The sequence below is a fragment of the Esox lucius genome, chromosome 7 (genome assembly GCF_011004845.1).
Source record: "Esox lucius isolate fEsoLuc1 chromosome 7, fEsoLuc1.pri, whole genome shotgun sequence".
Lineage (NCBI taxonomy): Eukaryota > Metazoa > Chordata > Actinopteri > Esociformes > Esocidae > Esox > Esox lucius.
The window spans coordinates 29,563,365-29,572,479 of NC_047575.1; positions in this window are offsets into that span (position 1 = coordinate 29,563,365).

Genomic DNA, 9,115 nt, shown 5'->3' on the forward strand with positions numbered 1-9,115 from the left:
TCTATGCACAGACCCCTGATCTCTGCACATTGGTGTCAGTAATGTCAGTGTTGCCCTATCCTGAGATGTTTTGTCTGATTGTTAGGTTGCATTGGCACGCCTCTGCTCTCCTCACGTCCAGCGCCAAACTGGGCTAATGGCTTTTCATAGGGGGGGCAGCTCTGTGAAAATGTTAAGTGCTCTGTAGTTTTGGCTGACCGACAGCTTGTTCTGTAAGTGCTTGAGTAGGAGAGCAAAGAATTCTGGGGTACAGTTGGGAAGCTGATCACTGCTGCTTCTAAATGATAGGACTGTTGGAATGGTTTGGCCCAGACTCCAAGGCTGTGATGGAGTGCCATTTCAGATTGAATCCTCGTGTACAAATGGTGATTCTGGGCCTTCACCCGTGTCACTGGGCTGATGGTGAGTTTGGCCTTCAGGCGTGTCACTGGGCTGATGGTGAGTCTGGCCTTCAGGCGTGTCACTGGGCTGATTGTGAGTCTGGCCTTCAGGCCTGTCACTGGGCTGATGGTGAGTCTGGCCTTCAGGCGTGTCACTGGGCTGATGGTGAGTCTGGCCTTCAGGCGTGTCACTGGGCTGATGGTGAGTCTGGCCTTCAGGCGTGTCACTGGGCTGATGGTGAGTCTGGCCTTCAGGCGTGTCACTGGGCTGATGGTGAGTCTGGCCTTCGAGGCGTGTCACTGGGCTGATGGTGAGTATGGCCTTCAGGCGTGTCACTGGGCTGATGGTGAGTCTGGCCTTCAGGCGTGTCACTGGGCTGATGGTGAGTCTGGCCCTCAGACGGACAGACAAAAGAAACGAGAAGAGGCACATTGATACAGATGGATTGAGCTGTGCCGTCTCACCGCTCTTTACCTCTTTCACCAAATCAGGGAAGGGCAACATTTTGACTTTAGGACCGTGTCCTGATTTAGTTTTTTGTTTATGTTGAATAAGTTTGTGGGCATTAAAACCGAATCATCACACTGCAGCCACCACCAAGTTGGACTGTTGATGTAACATTCTTATTGTGGTTTTTGGTTTGGTTTTTGAATGGTATAACAGGACTAAACATATGATTTTTTTAAAACCCCCTTTGAATCATCAGTCCATAGATCATTAAGAACTCTTGACAGGTGCTTCCAGGTGAATTATTACAATCTTTGTGAACGTTTCGAACAACGTGGTTGACATTTGGTCTGGCGGAAACCAAAAACCTTATTCCGTAGTAAGACACGGCCTGGTGGTGTGTTACAACTATTTCAACACCACGTCTTTGGCACAGATGTCAAGTTGTAACAGTGTTAGTGGGATTCTTTGCTGTCTCCGGGCCTGGAGGAATTGCCATCATCAAAGGAGCCAGGTTTAATGTTTAAAGAATTTGTCACATAGATGTAAAGCAGTTTGCCAATGCAGTATCTGTGTTAAGATGCATTTACATAACAGTAAAACATTCTATGGCAGCTATGTTAGCTTCCCAATAACATTACACGTGTAATATTTAAGTCTAGAATTAGAACAATGGTCAAAATTCTACATGTTGTTATATTGATGTCTTTGGGGTTAGGATAATTTGCTTAACATTTTCTACCGGACAATTACAGCAAACATTTTAAATGGAATGGTTGTCCTGTTCTGATTTAAAATAATTGCTTGAAGTTAGAGGAGAATCAAGATGCATTGTAAAGGTTATTTTGGTTAGCCACCTAACTTTAACATAAGTTGTTAGCTTCTGTTGGCTACAACTTGTGTTTTTGTTTGTTTTCTAAACCAACACCTTGGAAAAATGTTGCTCAAGGCTGTGCCCATAGTGGATGTTTAAGCGATATACATTTTGTTTTGCTTGCGCTAATGCATTATTTTACCTGTTAACTTTAACAGTCCAAATAGAATACACATACACTCAAACTTACTGTGCGCCAGATTTAATAGAAAAGCAATGGTCAACCAAACAAACAAAGGCTGTGGCAAAAACACATTTGTTTTGTTGACCTTTTCATTATACTTTTATTTTTATTTTTTTTACCCGGTACCCAAATACTTTCTGATAGCCCACTGTAAAAATGTTCAGTTTAGCACACTGGTGACTTTAACATTTTAGAGATGTTTTTCACTGATCTTAAAAATGTTCTGTTTTTATTTTATTGATTTGACATTTAAGCCCTTGACAGATGTTGTGTGGCCTGATACGGTGAGAGAGACTCACGGCTATAGGAATTTGAAATGTTTACTTGTGTAACGAGTCACATTATAGAACAAGTATTCTGATACACTGACACTTACCCTGCCCTGACCTAACATCCAATCCAGAGCCTGAATTTTCTTGTTCACAGGGTTTAAGGGTTAGCATGTTTAAAACATATCCAGAAAAATCATTTTTACATCAGTTCTCATACCGGAAAGATGACGTTTTTATTTTCTGTAATGAAGTCTTGTTTGGCCTCAGAGGTTTCTCTCTTTGCTCAGGGTTTGGTGAAGATCTTAACATTATATCTGTATAACTTAGAGATTTATTTTAAAATGGTGAGACTGTGAGTGAAAAAAAGAGTTATGAAAACAATGAATTTTGAGATATGAAAATACCTGGAATGGTGTGCTGTTTTTCTGCTTTTGCTGTTTTTGATTTTCTTCTTTGCTTTCTTCCAAATGCATTCTGACATGGCTTGCGGTATTGCAACCTGTAGGGTTGGTAGACCAAAGATTGTCAGGCACTTTAGTCAACCATGTAAATCATAGAATCCTTGACAAGAAATAGCTGTTAATCTTAATCTAGTCACCGTTGTAGCACAAATCAACTGTAGATCTCCTCCCATTCCCTGGGTATGTGACCCTTGTCATCCATCCCATCTCACGTTGTCATCTTTGTCCTTCCTCCAGCCTGGTCCTCTTTGGGGGGGATGTCCACCACTCATACCTCAGTGAGGGCTTACCATCTTGGGCTAACTAAAGACAGACTTTCGCTGCTTTGATTTGACACATATCCATACAGGGCCAGTCCCTTTTATCAAGGGACTCTCAAGGGTCTGGGCGGAGGGGGTCAAGGGTGTGGCTCTCTGACTGGAAGCCAGTGGATTTAAATGAAGACTGAAATCGAGTTGTAAAAACAAAAAGCTAATAAAATGTCATTAACTGGGCCAATGACGTTCATGATAAAAATGTAAATCAACAATCGTGAAAAAATTACAATTACACTAGATTGAATTAGGACTTGGGGCAAATTATGTGTTGTCCAGATTTATTAGAAGTTTTGGGACAATCCATTGGAGTTTGCCTTTCAGATAGGACTACATGCATAGAAATAGAAAAAAATATATAACAGACAAATTGACTTGAATGGGGACTCCTGTTGTGTTTACTCTATTCTGATGCACTTCATTCAGTCCGGCAGCCAAAATCCAGATGGATAAATTAAAGATAAAAAAAAAACAGGCCCTGGATATAGTGATCTAAATTGGTATCCAGTGCCTTGGAGAGATCTGTTTGTGATACCCTCAAAGCTTGGTGTATTCACCTAGAGCTGGCAGGCAGTGTTTACAGGTTGTGGCTGTATTTCTTCTGAGGTCAAAAACAAAAGCAAACCCTTGGGGCGTTATCAGACAAGGACGTGCCAGGTTTTATCCATTGCATTGCATACCTCCATTCTCCCATTAGAACAGCACTGTGTATGGATCCTGTGTATGGAGTCCCCATACTTGTATCTTCTTTTTTTTAAGGCAAAATGTGTGTCCACTCCTTCAGGGGTCTTCTGGTGTGTTTCTCTCTACAATTGTCACAATTTGGTTACATTTTTATACTATACTGAAGTTTAGAATTTGTTTGCTGTGCTTTGTTGTTTTTGGATTCAGACCGCTGTCTCTGTCTCTCTGTCATTACACAGTGTATGTTAACGTATTCTATCCTGAAAGGGACTGTCGTCCTACTAGTCTGTCTCCATGTTATCTCTGGGCTTTGTCATTTACTATAAATGCAGCTTCTTCACAACCTTCAACACTCCCTGCCTCCTGTTATTTTTGATAACATAATCAGATTTTCTTTCATATATATTTATATATCTGATTTGATATATACATATATACATTGTTTTGGTTTGTAGTGTGCCCTTCTTGAGGAATTTCTTATCTGAAAAGAGAATGGGCTCATAAATTAAATAACCTAAGCATTATTTGAGAGGAATTATTTTGTTGGAACTTGTGAAATCAGACACCCCTTAAAGAAAAATAAAACTGATTTGATGAATCCTTTTAAACCGGAGTCTGTTATTTTCTGTACGTCTTGCTTTTCACAAAGGAGTCTGGGCTGTTTTCAGTAGGCACGGAACTAAAAATGCTTCAAAATCAACGACCAGTCAGAAGTGAACAACCTGTTAGACTGTGTGATTATACTATAATCACACGGTTGTGCTGCATAATTAGACTCTCACTCAGCGAACAGGACCTGTAAAAGTACTGCACACATCTTATAAAATGGCCGACTGTTGTGTCCAATGTAATCTCTTCTGTTCATATACGTGGATTCAAGCGGGTTGCCATCTGATTAACAGCCCACAGCGGCAATGTTGGGATGACATGTCATCTGGAAACAGAGCAGACCGGTAGAATACAAGATGTTATCGTCTTTGGCTGTAAGTGATAAAAAGAAAATTGGCTTTGAAAATTAAGTCGATATCTTTGGGACAAGTAATTTCCTCTTTCTGACAGTGGGAATTTTTTTAATTATTGTTTTAACTTCAGTACACAATGTCCAAAGTAAAGTGGACAGCACCCTAGCCTGGGGCCCTGGAGCAAACCGTTTAAATGACAGCGAACAGTTTTGGGGAAGTGTGTTGTTAATAACATACCATGAGACAATGTGGGACACAAATGTCTCTGTTTTTCCACTGGTTGAATGTCAGAAGTGTCATGCCCTCCTAGCCTGTGTCCAGGGTTGGGGATGCATGTAACTGACTACAGAAAACAATAGAATCCAATGTTACCAGCAGAATTATTCTAAGCAGTACAGGTTTGCATACCCTTCGAGAATCGGTAATATATGTACAATTTGTAAAGAAAATGTGAGTGAGCTGGCAAAACATGTCTTTAATTTCTCATGGGATTCAACTGTAGGTCATAACAGAATGGCACAATAATGAAACAAAACAAGGCAATAAAGAAAAAAAAATGAACTGACCCCTGCATACCCTTAGTTCTTAATGTGTATTGGCCCCTTTAGCATCAATGACACCATGCAGTAGTTTGTAATAGTTGTCTATGAGGCCCCGAATTCTTGCAGGTGGTATAGCTGCCCATTTGTCTTGGCAAAATGCCTCCAGGTCATGCAGTCTTTGATCGTCTTAAAGGAAACGCACGTTTGAGATCTCCCCAGAGTGGCTCGATGATATTAAGGTCAGGAGACTGTGATGGCCACTCCAGAACCTTCACCTTTTTCTGCTGTAACCACTGGAGGGTCAACTTGGCCTTGTGCTTAGGGTCATTGTCATGCTGGAAAGTCTAAGAATGTTCCATGCGCAGCTTTCATGCAGAAAAAGGATGATTCTCTGCCAGTATTTTCTGATAACATGCTGCATTCATCTTGCCATCCATTTTTACAAGATTCCCTGTGCCTTTAGAGCTCACATATCCCCAAAACATAAGTGAGCCACCACCATGCTTCACAGTGGGGATTGTAGTCTGTTCACTATAGGCCTTGTTTTCCCCTCTCCAAACCAAGGAAACCAGGTTGTGACCATAAAGCTCTATTTTGGTCTTGTCACTCCAAATTACAGTGTGCCAGAAGCTGTGAGGCGCGTCAAAATGCTGTCAGGCATATTGTAACCAGTCTTTTTTGTGGCATTGGCGCAGTAAATGCCTCTTTCTGGCAAATTCACCATGCAGCTTATTTTTGTTCATATAACATTGTTTTGTGCTCCTTGAAACAACCACACCGTCTTTTTCCTGAGCAGCCTGTATTTCTCCTGAGGTTATCGGTGGGTTTTTCTTTGTATCCCGAACAATTCTTCTGGCAGTTTTAGCTGAAATATTTCTTGGTCTACCTGACCCTGTGTGACGTGGTGACGGTAGTGGAGGAACCAGGCGCAGGCGAATATACTCGATGTAGTTGGTTTTAATTAGAAAACAAACACAGAGCACACAAAACAAACTTAAGGAAAACAAAGGCGCTGAATCTTTACGCAGCAACCGAAACACTCACCAGTTACAAGTAGCACACAGACAGCAACAACAATGATTGACAAATGTGGGGAGCAGAGGGGAAACATTTAAACACATACTAACGAGATGACTGGGACCTGGTGTGAATAGTTGAAGACATGTGACACGAAGACAAGTCCGGGATGCGTTTGTGGAGTGATGGGAACTGGAGGTGTACGGGACGGTGGCACTGATCCTCACCGCACCGTGACACCATGGCTTGGTATCAAGAGATCCCTGAATGTCCCACTTCTTAATAAGTGATTGAACAGTACTGACTGGCATTTGCAAGGCTTTGGATATCTTTTTATATCCTTTTCCATCTTTATAAAGTTCCATTACCTTGTTACGCAGGTCTTTTGACAGGTCTTTTCTGTTCAGTATCTAGCCTGCTCAGTGCATCCATGTGAGAGCTAAAAAACTCATTGACTATTTATACACAGACACTAATTGCTATTTAACATTGCAATTCACCTTTAATTGCCATTTTCACATGTGTGTGTCACCCTTTGTGTCTGTAACATGGCCAAACATTCAAGGGTATGTAAACTTTTGATCAGGGCCATTTGGGTGATTTCTGTTATCATTATGATTTAAAAAGGAGCCAAACAACTATGTGATAATAAATGGCTTCATATAATCACTATGCTTGAATAAAAGACAGTTTTTAAAAATCAGTGCCAAAATTTCACAATTTCTACCAGGGTATGCTCATGAGCACAACTGTATATTGTTTATATTTGCTTATTCATACAAAGTTTAGTAATCTACTACAGAGATATCTCTCAGAACACTAATAGGTTATGCCTGGAGGTTTCATTCATCATTTGCTCATTTAAGAGCCTTGTATACATTCTCCTCAAGCATTGTGGAACACAGACTCAAAATGATCAGTAATCTAACCTTAAGGTTAGGTAAAATTGTTCAAAGAACTCATTTGTAATTTAGAAATGTGTATTATTCTTTAAATCGTGAGGCACGATGACTTTGTAGCATCAGACCCATTCGGAGGGGCCGCTAGTTAACACACAGAACTGTATTCACGCACACTGGAATCAGGTACAGTATCAGGTACGTTTTTGCAAATATTTGATTATATCTTTTCATGTGACAACACTAAAGAAATGACACTTTTCTACAATGTAAAGTAGTGAGTGTACAACTTATATAACAGTGTAAATTTGCTGTCCCCTCAAAATAACTCAACATACAGCCATTAATATCTAAACCGCTGGCAACAAAAGTGAGTACACCCCTAAGTGAAAATGTCCAAATTGGGCCCAATTAGCCATTTTCCCTCCTGGGTGTCTCAGTTGTGAATGGGGAGCAGGTGTATTAAATTTGGTGTTATCGCTCTCACATTCCCTCATACTGGTCACTGGAAGTTAAACATGGCACCTCATGGCAAAGAACTCTCTGAGGATCTGAAAGAAATTATTGTTATTGCTCTACATAAAGATGGCCTAGGCTATAAGACGATTGCCAAGACCCAGAAACGGAGCTGCAGCCCGGTGGCCAAGACCATACAGCGTTTTAACAGGACAGGTTCCACTCAGAACAGGCCTCGAACGTGTGGGCACGTTGGCCAATATGGTTACTTAATAAATAAGGAGATTACTCATTAACTTGGAGACACAATTACATTTGGAGTCTCTCTGCTAGAATTATAAAACTTTCTCTCCCCTACAACTGTAAAACTTATTGCAGCATTTATTTCTTCCATAGGGTATTTTTTAGATCCATTCAAATGAGTTATGTTTCGTGTAGGCTTCCACCTCAACGTTTTCATAACAGTGTAAATACCTAAAGGGGAAGGTGACTTATATCAATATCATCGACCGCATTATAGGCCAAAATTTTTGGGCCGGGTGAATTGATGCAAATATGTCATCTTGTCCTGACTAGATTACCATGGTTGTCAAAAAGCTGATCCAGGGTAATCCTTAATAAAACACAGGCTGTATTTGAAGAGAATGTAAAATCCCCCAAGGTTTTGTAGGGATTATTACATGTTGAGAATTCCTATGGCAATTTATGTGACTCACTTGGTCCTCACATGACCCTCTAGAGGGCAGTGAAACACCATGAAAAGTTATTTCTACTCCGCATTTGAAATGATGTGATTGACTCTTTTTGTTGTAAATAAAGGAGTTGCACAGAGTTAAAATGTGTTTCATTTATTGTTCACCTCATACATTACAGATATTTCTAACAGTGAGAAGCTGATGACACTGTACTTTATGCGATTGTTGTATATTTTTATTTGTGTGTGTATTTTTATGTTTTATTGTTGCAATACAGGGCTCAGCCGTAGACCTTGTCCTATGCTGATTTCTCTGTATAAATAAAGGAAAATAAAAGTAGAACTCTAGTACATGTAGAACCTTCAGGAGTAACCTCACTTACATGAACTTAGAGGATTCTGATGTCATAAATCCAGAAAACCCTTTGCAGTTATTATAATTATTCATAAAAAAGGGGAACCAGAGGTGGTTGGCTTATATGTCAATTTCTACCCAAAGCACATATCTAAAGATATTAGCAAAGACTTCCATTCAGATTAAACTGGCTTCATCCCTAACAATAACTTTTTTTAACAATTTAGGTACCTCTTCAATATAATGTAGTCACTGAGATGGTGACCTTACTGTTATAGCCGGATGCTGAAAAAGCTTTCACCAAATAGAACGGGCCTACCTGATTGCTGTCCTTCACAAATGTAAAATTGTGGACAAGTTAATAGGGCTGTGGGATGAGGGATGTGCACTTTGGCTGCTGTTTTTTGTTATGTCCACAGAGCTCAAGCCATGAGGTTAGAATACTGAAGACATTGTAAATAAAATGTCTTTACGTACATATTCCATTTTCCTCTTTATAAACTGAACCACAATCCAACCCCCCAAAAAACTTAATAAAGATCTTCCATTCCCAATCTTTCCAGATAAATTAAC